This window comes from Ranitomeya variabilis, chromosome 5, assembly GCF_051348905.1.
Source record: "Ranitomeya variabilis isolate aRanVar5 chromosome 5, aRanVar5.hap1, whole genome shotgun sequence".
Lineage (NCBI taxonomy): Eukaryota > Metazoa > Chordata > Amphibia > Anura > Dendrobatidae > Ranitomeya > Ranitomeya variabilis.
The window spans coordinates 15,964,513-15,986,692 of NC_135236.1; positions in this window are offsets into that span (position 1 = coordinate 15,964,513).

The window sequence follows — 22,180 nt, forward strand, 5'->3', positions numbered from 1 at the left end:
TTGATATTATTATCAACTTGTTGGAAGCGTATCAGTAATCAATTTAATACATTTTGATTCGCTATGATTTTGGTGTAATGTCTATTTAACACGCTTTATGCGGTTTTATACACTTTTGATATTATTATCAACTTGTTGGAAGCGTATCAGTAATCAATTTAATACATTTTGATTCGCTATGATTTTGGTGTAATGTCTATTTAACACGCTTTATGCGGTTTTATACACTTTTGATATTATTTTTGATTCGCTATGATTTTGGTGTAGTGTCTATTTAACACGCTTTATGCGATTTTATACACTTTTGATATTATTATCAACTTGTTGGGCGCGTATCAGTAATCAATTTAATACTTTTTGATTCGCTATGCCTTTGGCGTAGTGTCTATTTAACACGCTTTATGCGATTTTATACACTTTTGATATTATTATCAACTTGTTGGAAGCGTATCAGTAATCAATTTAATACATTTTGATTCGCTATGATTTTGGTGTAATGTCTATTTAACACGCTTTATGCGGTTTTATACACTTTTGATATTATTTTTGATTCGCTATGATTTTGGTGTAGTGTCTATTTAACACGCTTTATGCGATTTTATACACTTTTGATATTATTATCAACTTGTTGGGCGCGTATCAGTAATCAATTTAATACTTTTTGATTCGCTATGCCTTTGGCGTAGTGTCTATTTAACACGCTTTATGCGATTTTATACACTTTTGATATTATTATCAACTTGTTGGAAGCGTATCAGTAATCAATTTAATACATTTTGATTCGCTATGATTTTGGTGTAATGTCTATTTAACACGCTTTATGCGGTTTTATACACTTTTGATATTATTTTTGATTCGCTATGATTTTGGTGTAGTGTCTATTTAACACGCTTTATGCGATTTTATACACTTTTGATATTATTATCAACTTGTTGGGCGCGTATCAGTAATCAATTTAATACTTTTTGATTTGCTATGCCTTTGGCGTAGTGTCTATTTAACACGCTTTATGCGATTTTATACACTTTTGATATTATTATCAACTTGTTGGAAGCGTATCAGTAATCAATTTAATACATTTTGATTCGCTATGATTTTGGTGTAATGTCTATTTAACACGCTTTATGCGGTTTTATACACTTTTGATATTATTTTTGATTCGCTATGATTTTGGTGTAGTGTCTATTTAACACGCTTTATGCGATTTTATACACTTTTGATATTATTATCAACTTGTTGGGCGCGTATCAGTAATCAATTTAATACTTTTTGATTCGCTATGCCTTTGGCGTAGTGTCTATTTAACACGCTTTATGCGATTTTATACACTTTTGATATTATTATCAACTTGTTGGAAGCGTATCAGTAATCAATTTAATACATTTTGATTCGCTTTGATTTTGGTGTAATCTCTATTTAACACGTTTTATGCGTTTTTATACACTTTTGATATTATTTTTGATTCGCTATGATTTTGGTGTAGTGTCTATTTAACACGCTTTATGCGATTTTATACACTTTTGATATTATTATCAACCTGTTGGGCGCGTATCAGTAATCAATTTAATACTTTTTGATTCGCTATGCCTTTGGCGTAGTGTCTATTTAACACGCTTTATGCGATTTTATACACTTTTGATATTATTATCAACTTGTTGGAAGCGTATCAGTAATCAATTTAATACATTTTGATTCGCTTTGATTTTGGTGTAATCTCTATTTAACACGTTTTATGCGTTTTTAATTAATTATCTGCAGTCCAAATAAATATTATTGGGGCTATAGGTTTATGAAAATGTCAGAACACTGGCTTATCAAACAAGACTAATCTTAATATATTATATAAACATCTAATATAAAACAATTACTGGGATAATATTCGCTGTATTAACAAATTAAACTATATTACACAACCTGACATCTAGTTAGTGGTCAGTACAGATACATTTTAACAGCTGCTAGCAAGTTGAGTGCTTGTATCTGCACCACAGAAAATCTTAGCAGCTGTTAGCAGTTATAGTGCCCAGACTTCAAGCTCACAACAGAATAATACTGTAGAAACACACCCGCACACTCCCTATCACAGGATTATCAAACATGACTAATCTTAATATATCATATAAACATCTAATATAAAACAATTACTGGGATAATATTCACCGTATCAAATACAGTGATAATATTAAACTATATAAAAAAGGGAGGGGGAGCTGCCACACAGCTGCTGCTAGAAGCCAGGGGGAGGGGAGGGGTTACACACTTTGATACATCTTGATAGGGGCGTGTCCACCTGTCAAATTGAGTTTGACGAATCATATAAATGCTCTACTACTCATGTTATGTGGTTAAAGAAACTCTTTCTTCAGTAAGACAGATGCAAGATGAATCAGTGGTAGTCAAGGACACATCAAAGTATTGAAATGAGATAAAGGGATGCGTTCCTTACACCAATGTCGATAAGAAGTTAGTAGGTGATCCAAACTTTGGAATTCAGAATATGATTAAATGTCAGCAAATACCAAATTACCCAGAGTTGGTTAATAGACCGTAATTAAGGGATGCATTTAAAACATGAATTTTATTTATGTCTATTAAAAATGGTAAAGTAAATTCCAAAACTCACTAGTGTGCCATTGTTATCTCTCTGCTATTGATAAACTCTAGGATCTCCTTAGTTCACAGAGCATCCTTCCATTTTCAAGCCAGCTCGATTGTCTCACTATTTAGGATAGAAAAATATTTAGAATTGAGAGTCCTCAGTGGTTGATACCTTTTAATGGCTAACTAAAAAGATGGTGACAAATTGCAAGCTTTCGAGACTACACAGGTCTCTTCATTGGGCAAAGACTAAAATAAATACTGAAGAATCACATTTATGCACAACATAGCACAGAAAAAAGAAAAAAAAAGGAAAAACCATGGATAAGACAGGTGACATGAAGCAGAATTACCATGAGTGATAAACAGTGATGTCCATAAATATTGGACCAGTTCTTAGATAAGGAATGTTTTATTGTCCTCTGATCGGGGTCTGGTTCTGTTGTTATGACATCACATGGTCTGAGGGGTAAGTTCCTTAGTTGATGTAAAAAGACATAAATCCATGCGACACATTAATTCCTGCAGTGAGACTGTCAAAGGTCGTCATCAGTTTATATTCCCAGACTCTTCTGTCTCTCCTAGATTTGAAGCTACCTTTTAACACAAGTAATTTCATGTCCATAATGTTATGATTTGGGAGACAATGGCTACGTGATTGTATTTTAGCTACTACTCGAGAGACCAGTATATATCCTAAATAGTGAGACAATTGAGCTACCTTTAATCCATAAATTGCAGTCATTACAATAATAAAAATGGAAAGGTTGCTCTGTGAGATATGGAGATCCTAGAGATAATCAATAGTAGAGAGATAACACTGGCACACTAGTGAGTTTTTAATCCCTTTACCCCCGAGGATGGTTTGCACGTTAATGACCGGGCCAGTTCTTACTATTCTGACCACTGTCCATTTAAGTGGTAATAATTCTGGAATGCTTCAACGCATCCTGGTGATTCTGGCAATGTTTTTTCGTGACATATTTTCCTTAATGCTTTTGGTAAAATTTCTTTGATATAAAATACATTTATGTGTGTAAAAAAACAGAAATTTGGTGAACATTTTGCAATTTTCAAATTTTTAATTTGTATACCCTTAAATCAGAGAAATTTGTCACACAAAGTAGTTCCTAAATAACATTTCCAACATGTTAATGCTACATTTGTACAATTTAAAAAAACAAACTTTTTTTATGCTAGGAAGTTATAAGGGTTAAAAGTTGACCAGCGATTTCTCATTTTTACAACAAAATGTACCAAACCATTTGTTTAGGGACCACCTCATAATTGAATTCACTTTAAGGGGTCTATATGGCAGAAAATATCAAAAGTGACACCATTCTAAAAACTGCACCCCTCAAGCTGATCAAAACTACATTCAAGAAGTTTATTCACAGGAATTAATGGAATGTGAAAGGAAGAAATGAACATTTAACTTTTTTCACTAAAAAGTTAGACTAATTTTTTTTTTTATTTTCACAAGGGTAACAGGAAAAAATGAACACCAAAATTTGTAATGCAATTACTCCTAAAAATGCCGATACCCAATATATGGGGAAAATCCACTGTTTAGGTGCATGTCAAAGCTCGGAAGGGAAGGAGCACCGTTTGACTATTTCTACTCAAAATTGGCAGGAATTGAAATTGGATGCCATGTCTGGTTTGGTGTGGACACCCCCCCCACAAGTGACCACATTTTGGAAATGATACCCACGAAAGAACTTATCTAGATGTTTGGTGAGCACTTTGAATCCCCAAGTGTTTCACTAAGGTTTATAATGTAGAGCCGTAAAAATAAAAAATCATGTTTTTTTCCACAAAAATTATCTTTTAGACCCCATTTTTTTATTTTCACAAGAGTAACAGGAGAAATTGGACCCAAATGTTGTTGTGCAATTTGTCCTGAGTAGGGTTGAGCGAAACGGATCGGTCATTTTCAAAAGTAGCTGACTTTTGGTAAATTCGGGTTTCATGAAACCCGATCAGATCCCAGCGTGGGATCAGCAATGCGGTACACGATCTTCGTGCCAAAGTCGCATTTCATATGACGCTTAAAGCGCCATTTCTCAGCCAATGAAGGTGCACACAGAGTGTGAACATAGGTCCTGGTCCCCACCATCTTACAGAAGGGCATGGCAGTGATTGGCTTGCTTTCTCTGGCATCACAGGGGCTATAAAGGGGCGTTCCCGCCGACCGCCATCTTACTGCTGCTGATCTGAGCATAGGGAGAGGTTGCTGCCGCTTCGTCAGAAGCAGGGATAGCGTTAGGCAGGGTAAATTAACCCCAAAACCGCTTGTGCTGTAGCGATTTCCACTGTCCAACACCACCTTTTCTTTGCAGGGACAGTTGAGGCTAGATTTCTGTGCAACAGCTCTGTAGGTTATAAGGCTCCCTGATCGCTGCGTTGCTGTGTGTACGCCGCTGTACAAACAAACTGCTTTTTTCAAAGCACAAATCCTGTTGCTCCTTCCTTTCTGCACAGCTATCTTGTTTGTCTGTCCACACTTTTGACTTTTGTGTGCAGCAGTCCTTTTTATTGCTGCCTGTCATACTTTTCTGAGATTACTGTAGGGAGATTTGTAATTGTAGTACAGTCCCTTTTTTTTTTTTTGTTATATCTCTTCAAGCCACTTTCTGCCACAGAAAATATACTCTAATACAGTGGCCCAGATTTATTCACTAGTCTCCCTGAAAAAAAAGGGGCATATTAAAATTGGCAAATCTGCATCAGTGCCAGTCCTGTATGTGGCATCTGTCTTTCATTTTCTGCCACAGAAAACCTACTGTATAACAGTGTGCCTGATTTCTTCACAATTCTCCCAGAAAAAATAAAACAAGTGGGAGATTAAGATTGGCAAATCTGCATCAGTGCCAGTCCTGTGTGTGGCATCTGTCTTTCTTTTTCTGCCACAGAAAACCTACTGTATAACAGTGGGCCTGATTTCTTCACAATTCTCCCAGAAAAAATAAAAAAGTGGGAGATTAAGATTGGCAAATCTGCATCAGTGCCAGTCCTGTGTGTGGCATCTGTCTTTCTTTTTCTGCCACAGAAAACCTACTGTATAACAGTGGGACTGATTTATTCACAATTCTCCCAGAAAAAATAAAAAAGTGGGAGATTAAGATTGGCAAATCTGCATCAGTGCCAGTCCTGTGTGTGGCATCTGTCTTTCATTTTCTGCCACAGAAAACCTACAGTATAACAGTGGGCCTGATTTCCTCACAATTCTCCCAGAAAAAATAAAACAAGTGGGAGATTAAGATTGGCAAATCTGCATCAGTGCCAATCCTTTGTGTGGCATCTGTCTTTCTTTTTCTGCCACAGAAAACCTACTGTATAAAAGTGGGCCTGATTTCTTCTCAATTCTCCCAGAAAAAATAAAACAAGTGGGAGATTAAGATTGGCAAATCTGCATCAGTGCCAGTCCTGTGTGTGGCATCTGTCTTTCATTTTCTGCCACAGAAAACCTACAGTATAACAGTGGACCTGATTTCCTCACAATTCTCCCAGAAAAAATAAAACAAGTGGGAGAATAAGATTGGCAAATCTGCATCAGTGCCAGTCCTGTGTGTGGCATCTGTCTTTCTTTTTCTGCCACAGAAAACCTACTGTATAAAAGTGGGCCTGATTTCTTCTCAATTCTCCCAGAAAGAATAAAACAAGTGGGAGATTAAGATTTGCAAATCTGCATCAGTGCCAGTCCTGTGTGTGGCATCTGTCTTTCTTTTTCTGCCACAGAAAACCTACTGTTATGACCCCAATGGCAGAGGGTCTCAGAAATAATTTCTAAGTCTGCAAACACAAAAAACCAGCTCATAGGGCAGTGGTAACTGGGCTGACCATATATCTAATCCTAGCACCACAAATAACAGCAGCCGGGGAACGTTCCTACGTTGGTTCTAGGCGTCTCGCGCCAGCCGGAGAACTAGCTAACCCTAGAAAGGAAAAGAAAGACCTTTCTTGCCTCCAGAGAAAATACCCCAAAAGTTGGATACAAGCCCCCAACAAATAATAATGGTGAGGTAAGAGGAAAAGACAAACATAAGAATGAGCTAGGTATTTAGCAAAGAGAGGCCCACTAGCTAATAGCAGAATATAGAAAGATAACTTATATGGTCAGCAAAAACCCTATCAAAAATATCCACACTGGAAATTCAAGAACCCCCGAACCATCTAACGGCCCGGGGGGAGAACACCAGCCCCCTAGAGCTTCCAGCAAGGTCAGGAATCACATTTAGTACAAGCTGGACAAAAATGAGAGCAAGCAAATAACCCAAAAAACAAAGAAGCAGGACTTAGCTTAATTATGCACGAACCAGGACCAGCAGATAGGAGCAAACAGAATGTGTCTGATTACAACGATGCCAGGCACTGGACTAAGGATCTAGGAGGTTTATATAGCAACACCCCTGAACTAACGACCCAGGTGAGTGCAACCTGAGGGAAGAAAATCCCAGAGTCATATCACTAGTAACCACAAGAGGGAGCCAAAAAAGTCTAATTCACAACAGTACCCCCCCCTTAAGGAGGGGTCACCGAACCCTCACCAAGACCACCAGGGCGATCAGGATGAGCAGCGTGAAAGCCACGAACTAAATCGGCCGCATGCACATCAGAGGCAACCACCCAGGAATTATCCTCCTGACCATAGCCCTTCCACTTGACCAAATACTGAAGCCTCCGTCTGGAGAGACGAGAATCCAAGATCTTCTCAACTACGTACTCCAACTCGCCCTCAACCAACACCGGAGCAGGAGGCTCAGCAGAAGGAACCACAGGCGCAACGTAGCGTCGCAACAAAGACCTATGGAACACGTTGTGAATGGCAAACGAAACCGGAAGATCCAAGCGAAAGGACACTGGATTAAGGATTTCCAATATCTTGTAAGGACCGATGAAGCGAGGCTTGAATTTAGGAGAGGAGACCTTCATAGGAACAAATCGAGAAGACAGCCACACCAAATCCCCAACACGAAGTCGGGGACCCACACCGCGGCGGCGGTTGGCAAAACGCTGAGCCTTCTCCTGTGACAATTTTAAGTTGTCCACCACATGATTCCAGATCTGCTGCAACCTATCCACCACAGAATCCACCCCAGGACAGTCAGAAGGCTCCACATATCCCGAGGAAAAACGAGGATGGAAACCAGAGTTGCAGAAAAATGGCGAAACCAAAGTAGCGGAACTAGCCCGATTATTAAGGGCAAACTCAGCCAACGGCAAGAAGGTCACCCAATCATCTTGATCTGCCAAAACAAAACACCTCAAATAAGCCTCCAGAGTCTGATTAGTTTGCTCAGTTTGTCCATTAGTCTGAGGATGAAAGGCAGACGAGAACGACAAATCAATGCCCATCCTAGCACAAAAGGATCGCCAGAACCTGGAAACAAACTGGGATCCTCTGTCAGACACAATATTCTCAGGAATGCCGTGTAAACGAACCACATTCTGAAGGAACACAGGAACCAGATCGGAAGAGGAAGGCAGCTTAGGCAAAGGCACCAAATGGACCATTTTCGAAAAGCGATCACATACCACCCAGATGACAGACATACCCTGAGACACCGGGAGATCAGAAATGAAATCCATGGAAATGTGTGTCCAAGGCCTCTTCGGGACAGGCAAGGGCAAGAGCAACCCGCTGGCACGACAACAGCAAGGCTTAGCTCGAGCACAAGTCCCACAGGACTGCACAAATGACCGCACATCCCGTGACAAAGAAGGCCACCAAAAGGACCTAGCCACCAGATCTCTGGTGCCAAAAATTCCCGGATGACCTGCCAACACCGAGGAATGAACCTCGGAAATGACTCTGCTGGTCCACTTATCAGGAACAAACAGTCTGTCAGGTGGACAAGAGTCAGGTCTACCAGCCTGAAATCTCTGCAACACACGTCGCAAATCAGGAGAAATGGCTGACAAGATAACTCCCTCTTTAAGAATACCAACAGGTTCTGTGACTCCAGGAGAGTCAGGCACAAAGCTCCTTGAAAGAGCATCAGCCTTCACATTCTTTGAACCTGGTAAATACGAGACCACAAAGTCAAAATGGGAGAAAAAAAATGACCAGCGGGCCTGTCTAGGATTCAGGCGTTTAGCAGACTCGAGATACATCAAATTTTTGTGATCAGTCAAGACCACCACACGATGCTTAGCACCCTCGAGCCAATGACGCCACTCCTCAAATGCCCACTTCATGGCCAGTAACTCCCGATTGCCAACATCATAATTCCGCTCAGCAGGCGAAAACTTCCTAGAGAAGAAAGCACAAGGTCTCATTACCAAGCAACCAGGGCCTCTCTGCGACAAAACGGCCCCTGCCCCAATCTCAGAAGCATCCACTTCGACCTGAAATGGAAGTGAGACATCAGGCTGGCACAAAACAGGCGCCGAAGTAAACCGGCGCTTCAACTCCTGGAACGCCTCCACGGCTGCAGGAGCCCAGTTAGCAACATCAGAACCTTTCTTGGTCATATCCGTCAAAGGTTTAACAACGCTAGAAAAATTAGCGATAAAACGACGGTAGAAGTTAGCAAAACCCAAGAACTTCTGAAGACTCTTAACTGACGTGGGTTGAGTCCACTCATGAATAGCTCAGACCTTGACTGGGTCCATCTCCACAGCAGAAGGGGAAAAAATAAACTCCAAAAAGGGAACCTTCTGTACTCCAAAGAGACACTTTGAGCCTTTAACAAACAAAGCATTCTCACGCAAAACCTGAAACACCATCCTGACCTGCTCCACATGTGAGTCCCAATCTTCAGAGAAAACCAGAATATCATCCAGATAAACAATCATAAATTTATCCAGATACTTCCGGAAAATATCATGCATAAAGTACTGAAACACTGAGGGAGCATTAGAGAGCCCAAAAGGCATCACCAAGTACTCAAAATGACCTTCGGGCGTATTAAATGCAGTCTTCCATTCATCTCCTTGTTTAATGCGCACAAGGTTGTACGCACCACGAAGATCTATCTTGGTGAACCACTTGGCACCTTTAATCCGGGCAAACAAGTCCGACAACAGAGGCAAAGGATACTGAAATTTTACAGTGATTTTATTCAGAAGCCGATAGTCAATACAAGGTCTCAAAGATCCATCCTTCTTGGCCACAAAAAAGAATCCCGCACCAAGAGGGGAAGAGGATGGACGGATATGTCCCTTCTCCAGAGACTCCTTGATATACGAACGCATTGCGGCATGCTCAGGTACAGACAGATTAAATAATCTTCCCTTAGGAAATTTACTACCTGGGATCAAATCTATGGCGCAGTCACAGTCCCTATGAGGAGGCAGAGCACTGGATCTGGACTCGCTGAATACATCCTGATAATCAGACAAATACTCAGGAACTTCCGAAGGAGTAGAGGAAGCGATAGACACCGGCGGGGAATCAGCATGAATTCCCTGACAGCCCCAACTTGACACAGACATTGCCTTCCAATCCAAGACTGGATTGTGGGTCTGTAACCATGGCAGACCCAAAACGACCAAATCATGCATTTTATGCAGAACAAGAAAACGAATCACCTCCCGATGTTCAGGATTCATGCACATGATCACCTGCGTCCAAAACTGCGGTTTATTTTCCGCCAATGGCGTAGCTGTTATGACCCCAATGGCGAGGGTCTCAGAGGAACGTGGAAGTCTGCAGAATACAAAAATCCAGCTCATAGGGCAGTGGTAACTGGGTTGACCATATATCTACTCCTAACGCCAACACTAGAAGTAGCCGGGGATCATTCCTACGTTGATTCTAGATGACACGCGCCAGCCGGAGAATCTAGCTACCCCTAGTAGAGGAAAACAAAGACCTTTCTTGCCTCCAGAGAAGGGGACCCCAAAGCTGGATAGAAGCCCCCCACAAATAATGACGGTGAGGTAAGAGGAAATGACAAACACAGAAATGAACCAGGTTTAGCACAGAGAGGCCCGCTTACTGATAGCAGAATAAAGAAAGGTAACTTATATGGTCAACAAAAACCCCATCAAAATCCACACTGGAAATTCAAGAACCCCCGAACCGTCTAACGGTCCGGGGGGAGAACACCAGCCCCCCTAGAGCTTCCAGCAAAGGTCAGGATATAGATTAGGAACAAGCTGGACAAAAATACAAAACCAAAACAAATAGCAAAAAGCAAAAGGCAGACTTAGCTGATATAACTGGAACCAGGATCAGTAGACAAGAGCACAGCACACTAGCTCTGATAACTACGTTGCCAGGCATTGAACTGAAGGTCCAGGGAGCTTATATAGCAACACCCCTAACTAACGACCCAGGTGCGGATAAAAGGAATGACAGAAAAACCAGAGTCAAAAAACTAGTAACCACTAGAGGGAGCAAAAAGCAAATTCACAACAGTACCCCCCCCTTAGTGAGGGGTCACCGAACCCTCACCACGACCACCAGGGCGATCAGGATGAGCGGCATGAAAGGCACGAACTAAATCGGCCGCATGAACATCAGAGGCGACCACCCAGGAATTATCCTCCTGACCATAGCCCTTCCACTTGACCAGGTACTGAAGCCTCCGCCTGGAGAGGCGAGAATCCAAGATCTTCTCCACCACGTACTCCAACTCGCCCTCAACCAACACCGGAGCAGGAGGCTCAGCAGAAGGAACTACAGGCACAATGTACCGCCGCAACAAGGACCTATGAAATACATTGTGAATAGCAAACGACACAGGAAGATCCAGATGAAAAGATACAGGATTAAGGATTTCCAATATCTTGTAAGGCCCAATAAAACGAGGTTTAAATTTGGGAGAGGAGACCTTCATAGGAACAAAGCGGGAAGAAAGCCATACCAAATCCCCAACGCGTAGTCGGGGACCCACACCACGACGGCGGTTGGCAAAGCGCTGAGCCTTCTCCTGTGACAACTTCAAGTTGTCCACCACATGACTCCAGATCTGCTGCAACCTATCCACCACAGAATCCACCCCAGGACAGTCAGAAGGCTCCACATGACCCGAAGAAAAGCGAGGATGGAAACCAGAGTTGCAGAAAAAAGGCGAAACCAAGGTGGCGGAACTAGCCCGATTATTAAGGGCAAACTCAGCCAATGGCAAGAATGTCACCCAATCGTCCTGATCAGCAGAGACAAAACACCTCAAATAAGCCTCCAAAGTCTGATTGGTTCGCTCCGTCTGTCCATTAGTCTGAGGATGGAAAGCAGACGAAAACGACAAATCAATGCCCATCCTACTACAAAAGGATCGCCAGAACCTGGAAACGAACTGGGATCCTCTGTCTGACACAATATTCTCAGGGATGCCGTGCAAACGAACCACGTTCTGGAAAAACACAGGAACCAGATCGGAAGAGGAAGGCAGCTTAGGCAAAGGAACCAAATGGACCATCTTGGAGAAGCGATCACATATCACCCAGATAACGGACATGCCCTGAGATAGCGGAAGATCAGAAATGAAATCCATGGAGATATGTGTCCAAGGTCTCTTCGGGACAGGCAAGGGCAAGAGCAAACCGCTGGCACGAGAACAGCAAGGCTTAGCTCGAGCACAAGTCCCACAGGACTGCACAAATGACCGCACATCCCTTGACAAGGAAGGCCACCAAAAGGACCTGGCCACCAGATCTCTGGTGCCAAAAATTCCCGGGTGACCTGCCAACACCGAGGAATGAACCTCGGAAATGACTCTGCTGGTCCACTTATCCGGGACAAACAGTCTGTCTGGTGGACAAGACTCAGGCCTATCAGCCTGAAATCTCTGCAACACACGTCGCAGATCCGGAGAAATAGCTGACAAGATAACTCCATCTTTAAGAATACCAACAGGATCAGTGACTCCAGGAGCATCAGGCACAAAGCTCCTGGAAAGAGCATCGGCCTTCACATTCTTTGAACCTGGTAAATACGAGACAACAAAATCAAAGCGGGAGAAAAACAATGACCAGCGGGCCTGTCTCGGATTAAGGCGTTTAGCAGACTCGAGATACATCAGATTTTTGTGATCAGTCAAGACCACCACACGATGCTTAGCACCCTCGAGCCAATGACGCCACTCCTCAAATGCCCATTTCATGGCCAACAACTCCCGATTGCCCACATCATAATTTCGCTCGGCAGGCGAAAACTTCCTAGAGAAAAAGGCACAAGGTTTCATAACAGAGCAACCAGGGCCTCTCTGCGACAAAACGGCCCCTGCCCCAATTTCCGAAGCATCCACCTCAACCTGAAAGGGAAGTGAGACGTCAGGCTGGCACAAAACAGGCGCCGAAGTAAACCGGCGTTTCAACTCCTGGAAAGCCTCCACGGCAGCAGGAGCCCAGTTAGCTACATCGGAGCCCTTCTTGGTCATATCCGTCAAAGGTTTCACAATGCTAGAAAAATTAGCGATAAAACGACGGTAGAAGTTAGCGAAGCCCAAGAACTTCTGAAGACTCTTAACTGACGAGGGCTGAGTCCAATCAAGAATAGCTCGGACCTTGACTGGGTCCATCTCCACAGCAGAAGGGGAAAAAATGAACCCCAAAAAGGGAACCTTCTGTACACCAAAGAGACACTTTGAGCCCTTGATAAACAAAGAATTTTCACGCAAAATTTTAAAGACCAACCTGACCTGCTCCACATGCGAATCCCAATTATCAGAAAAAACCAAAATATCATCCAGATAAACAATCAAAAATTTATCCAGATACTTCCGGAAAATGTCATGCATAAAGGACTGAAAAACTGAAGGCGCATTGGAGAGCCCAAAAGGCATCACTAAGTACTCAAAATGACCTTCGGGCGTATTGAATGCGGTTTTCCATTCATCACCTTGCTTAATGCGCACAAGGTTGTACGCACCACGAAGGTCTATCTTGGTGAACCACTTGGCACCCTTAATCCGGGCAAACAAGTCAGACAACAGCGGCAAAGGATACTGAAATTTGACAGTGATCTTATTCAAAAGCCGATAATCAATACAAGGTCTCAAAGATCCGTCCTTTTTTGCCACAAAAAAGAATCCCGCACCAAGAGGGGAAGAAGACGGACGAATATGTCCCTTCTCCAGAGACTCCTTGATATATGAACGCATAGCGGTATGTTCAGGTACCGACAGATTAAACAGTCTTCCCTTAGGAAACTTACTGCCCGGGATCAAATCTATAGCACAGTCACAGTCCCTATGAGGAGGCAGTGCACTGGACTCAGACTCACTGAAGACATCCTGATAATCAGACAAATACTCCGGAACTTCCGAAGGCGTAGAAGAAGCAATAGACACAGGCAGGGAATCCCCATGAATACCACGACAGCCCCAACTTGAGACTGACATAGCCTTCCAGTCCAGGACTGGATTATGGGTCTGTAACCATGGCAGCCCTAAAACAACCAAATCATGCATTTTATGTAAAACCAGGAAACGTATCACCTCGCGGTGTTCAGGAGTCATGCACATGGTAACCTGTGTCCAATACTGCGGTTTATTTGCTGCCAATGGTGTAGCATCAATACCCCTAAGAGGAATAGGATTTTCTAATGGTTCAAGAGTAAAACCACAGCGCTTAGCAAATGAGAGATCCATGAGACTCAGGGCAGCACCTGAATCTACAAACGCCATGACAGGATAAGATGACAGTGAGCAAATCAAAGTTACAGACAGAATAAATTTAGGTTGCAAATTACCAATGGTGACAGGACTAACAACCTTAGCTATACGTTTAGAGCATGCTGAGATAACATGTGTAGAATCACCACAGTAGTAGCACAAGCCATTCTGGCGTCTATGAATTTTCCGCTCATTTCTAGTCAGGATTCTATCACATTGCATTAAATCAGGTGTCTGTTCAGACAACACCATGAGGGAATTTGCGGTTTTTCTATCACATTGCACCGAATTAGGTGTCTGTTCAGACAACACCATGAGGGAATTTGCGGTTTTGCGCTCCCGCAACCGCCGGTCAATTTGAATAGCCAGTGCCATAGTATCATTCAGACCTGTGGGAATGGGAAAACCCACCATGACATTCTTAATGGCTTCAGAAAGGCCATTTCTAAAATTAGTGGCCAGTGCACACTCGTTCCAATGTGTCAGCACGGACCATTTCCGAAATTTTTGGCAATACACTTCAGCCTCGTCCTGCCCCTGAGACATAGCCAGCAAGGCCTTTTCTGCCTGAATCTCAAGATTGGGTTCCTCATAAAGTAAACCGAGCGCCAGAAAAAACGCATCAAGATCAGCCAATGCCGGATCTCCTGGCGCCAGCGAAAAAGCCCAATCCTGAGGGTCGCCCCGTAAGAACGAAATAACAATTTTTACTTGCTGAGCAGAATCTCCAGATGAACAGGGTCTCAGGGACAAAAACAATTTACAATTATTCACGAAATTCCTAAACTTAAACCTGTCTCCGGAAAACAGTTCAGGAATCGGTATTTTAGGTTCTGACCTAGGATTTCTGATAACATAGTCTTGTATGCCCTGCACACGAGTAGCCAGCTGGTCCACACTTGTAATCAAGGTCTGGACATTCATGTCTGCAGCAAGCATAGCCACTCTGAGGTAAAGGGGAAGGAGAAAAAAAAAACTCAGAATCTTCTTTCTTATAATCCCTCTTCTGCAATGCATTAAACATTTAATACTGGCCTGGCAAACTGTTATGACTCCAATGGCGAGGGTCTCAGAGGAACGTGGAAGTCTGCAGAATACAAAAATCCAGCTCATAGGGCAGTGGTAACTGGGTTGACCATATATCTACTCCTAACGCCAACACTAGAAGTAGCCGGGGATCATTCCTACGTTGATTCTAGATGACACGCGCCAGCCGGAGAATCTAGCTACCCCTAGTAGAGGAAAACAAAGACCTTTCTTGCCTCCAGAGAAGGGGACCCCAAAGCTGGATAGAAGCCCCCCACAAATAATGACGGTGAGGTAAGAGGAAATGACAAACACAGAAATGAACCAGGTTTAGCACAGAGAGGCCCGCTTACTGATAGCAGAATAAAGAAAGGTAACTTATATGGTCAACAAAAACCCCATCAAAATCCACACTGGAAATTCAAGAACCCCCGAACCGTCTAACGGTCCGGGGGGAGAACACCAGCCCCCCTAGAGCTTCCAGCAAAGGTCAGGATATAGATTAGGAACAAGCTGGACAAAAATACAAAACCAAAACAAATAGCAAAAAGCAAAAGGCAGACTTAGCTGATATAACTGGAACCAGGATCAGTAGACAAGAGCACAGCACACTAGCTCTGATAACTACGTTGCCAGGCATTGAACTGAAGGTCCAGGGAGCTTATATAGCAACACCCCTAACTAACGACCCAGGTGCGGATAAAAGGAATGACAGAAAAACCAGAGTCAAAAAACTAGTAACCACTAGAGGGAGCAAAAAGCAAATTCACAACACGTAGCATCAATACCTCTAAGAGGAATAGGATTTACTAACGGTTCAAGAACAAAACCACAGCGCTTGGCAAATGACAGATCCATAAGACTCAGGGCAGCACCTGAATCCACAAACGCCATAACAGGGTAAGAAGACAAAGAGCAAATTAAAGTCACAGACAAAATAAATTTAGGTTGCAAATTACCAATGGCGACAGGAGTAACAACCCTTGTTAGGCGTTTAGAGCATGCTGATATAACATGTGTAGAATCACCACAGTAAAAACACAACCCATTCTGACATCTATGATTTTTCCGCTCATTTCTAGTCTGAATTCTATCACATTGCATTAAATCAGGTGTTTGTTCAGACAACACCACCAGAGGATTAGCGGTTTTGCGCTCCCGCAAACGCCGGTCAATTTGAATAGCCAGCGCCATAGAATCATTCAGACTTGTAGGAATGGGGAAACCCACCATCACATTCTTAATGGCTTCAGAAAGGCCATTTCTGAAATTTGCGGCCAGAGCACACTCATTCCACTGAGTAAGCACGGACCATTTCCGAAATTTTTGGCAATACACTTCAGCTTCATCCTGACACTGAGAAATAGCCAGCAAGGCTTTTTCTGCCTGAATTTCAAGATTGGGTTCCTCGTAAAGCAATCCGAGCGCCAGAAAAAACGCATCAATATTTGCCAATGCCGGATCTCCTGGCGCTAGCGAGAAAGCCCAATCCTGAGGGTCGCCCCGTAAAAAAGAAATAACAATTTTAACTTGCTGAGCTGAATCTCCAGATGAACGGGGTCTCAGAGAAAGAAACAATTTACAATTATTCTTGAAATTCCTAAACCTAAATCGGTCTCCAGAAAACAATTCCGGAATAGGTATTTTAGGTTCAGACATAGGACTACTGGTAACAAAATCTTGTATGCCCTGCACACGAGCTGCCAGCTGGTCTACACTTGTAATCAAGGTCTGGACATTCATGTCTGCAGCAAGCACAAGCCACTCAAAGGTAAAGGGGAGGAAGAGAGGAAAGAAAAAAAAAAACAAAACTCAGAATTTCCTTTCTTATTATCCCATTTCTGCAATGCATTAAACATTCAATGTTGGCCTGGCATACTGTTATGACCCCAATGGCAGAGGGTCTCAGAAATAATTTCTAAGTCTGCAAACACAAAAAAACAGCTCATAGGGCAGTGGTAACTGGGCTGACCATATATCTAATCCTAGCACCACAAATAACAGCAGCCGGGGAACGTTCCTACGTTGGTTCTAGACGTCTCGCGCCAGCCGGAGAACTAGCTAACCCTAGAAGTGAAAAGAAAGACCTTTCTTGCCTCCAGAGAAAATACCCCAAAAGTTGGATACAAGCCCCCAACAAATAATAATGGTGAGGTAAGAGGAAAAGACAAACATAAGAATGAGCTAGGTATTTAGCAAAGAGAGGCCCACTAGCTAATAGCAGAATATAGAAAGATAACTTATATGGTCAGCAAAAACCCTATCAAAAATATCCACACTGGAAATTCAAGAACCCCCGAAACGTCTAACGGCCCGGGGGGAGAACACCAGCCCCCTAGAGCTTCCAGCAAGGTCAGGAATCACATTTAGTACAAGCTGGACAAAAATGAGAGCAAGCAAATAACCCAAAAAACAAAGAAGCAGGACTTAGATTGATTATGCACGAACCAGGACCAGCAGATAGGAGCAAACAGAATGTGTCTGATTACAATGATGCCAGGCACTGGACTAAGGATCTAGGAGGTTTATATAGCAACACCCCTGAACTAACGACCCAGGTGGGTGCAACCTGAGGGAAGAAAATCCCAGAGTCATATCACTAGTAACCACAAGAGGGAGCCAAAAATTCTAATTCACAACAACCTACTGTATAACAGTGGGCCTGATTTCTTCACAATTCTCCCAGAAAAAAAAAAACAAGTGGGAGATTAAGATTGGCAAATCTGCATTAGTGCCAGTCCTGTGTGTGGCATCTGTCTTTCATTTTCTGTCACAGAAAACCTACAGTATAACAGTGGGCCTGATTTATTCACTAGTCTCCCTGAAAAAAAAGGGGCAGATTAAGATTGGCAAATCTGCATCAGTGCCAGTCCTGTGTGTGGCATCTGTCTTTCATTTTCTGCCACAGAAAACCTACAGTATAACAGTGGGCCTGATTTCTTCACAATTCTCCCAGAAAAAATAAAACAAGTGGGAGATTAAGATTGGCAAATCTGCATCAGTGCCAGTCCTGTGTGTGGCATCTGTCTTTCTTTTTCTGCCACAGAAAACCTACTGTATAACAGTGGGCCTGATTTCTTCACAATTCTCCCAGAAAAAATAAAACAAGTGGGAGAAAAAGATTGGCAAATCTGCATCAGTGCCAGTCCTGTGTGTGGCATCTGTCTTTCTTTTTCTGCCACAGAAAACCTACAGTATAACAGTGGGCCTGATTTCTTCTCAATTCTCCCAGAAAAAAATAAAACAAGTGGGAGATTAAGATTGGCAAATCTGCATCAGTGCCAGTCCTGTGTGTGGCATCTGTCTTTCATTTTCTGCCACAGAAAACCTACAGTATAACAGTGGGCCTGATTTCTTCACAATTCTCCCAGAAAAAATAAAACAAGTGAGAGATTAAGATTTGCAAATCTGCATCAGTGCCAGTCCTGTGTGTGGCATCTGTCTTTCTTTTTCTGCCACAGAAAACCTACTGTATAACAGTGGGCCTGATTTCTTCTCAATTCTCCCAGAAAAAAATAAAACAAGTGGGAGATTAAGATTGGCAAATCTGCATCAGTGCCAGTCCTGTGTGTGGCATCTGTCTTTCATTTTCTGCCACAGAAAACCTACAGTATAACAGTGGGCCTGATTTCTTCACAATTCTCCCAGAAAAAATAAAACAAGTGGGAGATTAAGATTGGCAAATCTGCATCAGTGCCAGTCCTGTGTGTGGCATCTGTCTTTCTTTTTCTGCCACAGAAAACCTACTGTATAACAGTGGGCCTGATTTCTTCACAATTCTCCCAGAAAAAAAAACAAGTGGGAGATTAAGATTGGCAAATCTGCATCAGTGCCAGTCCTGTATGTGGCATCTGTCTTTCATTTTCTGCCACAGAAAACCTACTGTATAACAGTGTGCCTGATTTCTTCACAATTCTCCCAGAAAAAATAAAACAAGTGGGAGATTAAGATTGGCAAATCTGCATCAGTGCCAGTCCTGTGTGTGGCATCTGTCTTTCTTTTTCTGCCACAGAAAACCTACTGTATAACAGTGGGCCTGATTTCTTCTCAATTCTCCCAGAAAAAAAATAAAACAAGTGGGAGATTAAGATTGGCAAATCTGCATCAGTGCCAGTCCTGTGTGTGGCATCTGTCTTTCATTTTCTGCCACAGAAAACCTACAGTATAACAGTGGGCCTGATTTCTTCACAATTCTCCCAGAAAAAATAAAACAAGTGGGAGATTAAGATTGGCAAATCTGCATCAGTGCCAGTCCTGTGTGTGGCATCTGTCTTTCTTTTTCTGCCACAGAAAACCTACTGTATAACAGTGGGCCTGATTTCTTCTCAATTCTCCCAGAAAAAACTAAAACAAGTGGGAGATTAAGATTGGCAAATCTGCATCAGTGCCAGTCCTGTGTGTGGCATCTGTCTTTCATTTTCTGCCACAGAAAACCTACAGTATAACAGTGGGCCTGATTTCTTCACAATTCTCCCAGAAAAAATAAAACAAGTGGGAGATTAAGATTGGCAAATCTGCATCAGTGCCAGTCCTGTGTGTGGCATCTGTCTTTCTTTTTCTGCCACAGAAAACCTACTGTATAACAGTGGGCCTGATTTCTTCTCAATTCTCCCAGAAAAAAATAAAACAAGTGGGAGATTAAGATTGGCAAATCTGCATCAGTGCCAGTCCTGTGTGTGGCATCTGTCTTTCATTTTCTGCCACAGAAAACCTACAGTATAACAGTGGGCCTGATTTCTTCACAATTCTCCCAGAAAAAATAAAACAAGTGGGAGATTAAGATTGGCAAATCTGCATCAGTGCCAGTCCTGTGTGTGGCATCTGTCTTTCTTTTTTCTGCCACAGAAAACCTACTGTATAACAGTGGGCCTGATTTCTTCACAATTCTCCCAAAAAAAAAAACAAGTGGGAGATTAAGATTGGCAAATCTGCATCAGTGCCATTCCTGTGTGTTGCATCTGTCTTTCATTTTCTGCCACAGAAAACCTACAGTATAACAGTGGGCCTGATTTCTTCACAATTCTCCCAGAAAAAAATAAAACAAGTGGGAGATTAAGATTGGCAAATCTGCATCAGTGCCAGTCCTGTGTGTGGCATCTGTCTTTCTTTTTCTGCCACAGAAAACCTACTGTATAACAGTGGGCCTGATTAAATCACTTGTCTCCCATATCCAAAAAAAAAATTAAAATAAAGGGAGAATAATCTTGCCAAATCTGTGCATCTGTGCCAGTGCTGTCTGTGGTATCTGTCAGTCATTTTGTGCCACAGGAACTATACTGTGATATAGTGGGCCTGATTAAATCCCTTGACTCACATATAAAAAAAAAGAGGGACATTTCTATTGCCAGTGTGTGCATCTGCGTCAGTCCTGTTAGTGTCATATCTGCCAACCTCTTTCTGCCAATCAAACTGTGTAGTGTAATACAGTGGGCCTGATTTTTTCCTGCATTCTCTCACACATAAAAAAGGGAGTTTTAAATTCACAACAAGTTCACGTACACCTTCTACCTGATTTTACAGGACCACATAACGGTTGTTAGTTTGGTTACATTTTTCCAAGAATGAGGAAGTCTGGTGGAAGAGGTCATGGCCGTGGGCGGTCATTGCCAGCTGGTAATGATGGTAGTGGTGGTGGTCGTGTAGCGTCAGGTGGTCGTGGGAAAAGCAATATAGCCTGTCATGATCTCAATGGCAAGAGAACATAGCATCAGCATATATAGGAACTAGCTCTTGGAAGATGGGAACTGAGCTGACCATGAACTAAACCTAACGCACAACTAGCAGTGGCCGGGTAGCATGCCTACGTTGATTCTAGATGCCCAGCACCAGCCGGAGGACTAAATAATGCTAGCAGAGGAAAATATTAGTCCTAGCTCACCTCTAGAGAAATACCCCGAAAGGAGACAGAGGCCCCCCACATGTATTGGCGGTGAGTCAAGATGAAATAACAAACGTAGTATGAAAATAGGTTTAGCAAATTTGAGGTCCACTTACTACATAGCAGAAGACAGAAAGGACACTTTCATGGTCAGCTGAAAACCCTATCAAAACACCATCCAGAAATTACTTTAAAACTCTGGCATTAACTCATAACACCAGAGTGGCAATTCCTGTTCACAAGAGCTTTCCAGACACAGTAACGAAACTACAGCTGTGAACTGGAACAAAAATGCAAAAACAAACATGGACAAGAGTCCAACTTATCTAGTAGTTGTCTAGGAGCAGGAACAAGCACAGAGAGGCTTCTGATAACATTGTTGACCGGCAAGCAACTAACAGAGCAGCAAGGTTATATAGCGACTCCCACATCTAGATGGGAACAGGTGAACAGAGAAGATGAAGACACCAGTTCAATTCCACCAGTAGCCACCGGGGGAGCCCAGAATCCAAATTCACAACAGTACCCCCCCCTCAAGGAGGGGGCACCGAACCCTCACCAGAACCACCAGGGCGATCAGGATGGGCCCTATGAAAGGCAAGAACCAGATCAGAGGCATGAACATCAGATGCATTCACCCAAGAATTATCCTCCTGGCCGTATCCCTTCCACTTGACCAGATACTGGAGTCTCCGTCTGGAAACACGAGAGTCTAAGATTTTCTCCACAACGTACTCCAACTCACCCTCAACCAACACCGGAGCAGGAGGCTCAACGGAAGGCACAACCGGTACCTCATACCTGCGCAATAATGACCGATGAAAAACGTTATGAATAGAAAAGGATGCAGGGAGGTCCAAACGGAAGGAAACAGGGTTAAGAATCTCCAATATCTTATACGGGCCGATGAACCGAGGCTTAAACTTAGGAGAAGAGACCCTCATAGGGACAAAACGAGAAGACAACCACACCAAATCCCCAACACAAAGCCGAGGACCAACACGACGGTGGCGGTTGGCAAAAAGCTGAGTCTTCTCCTGGGACAACCTCAAATTGTCCACCACCTGCCCCCAGATCTGATGCAATCTCTCCACCACAGCATCCACTCCAG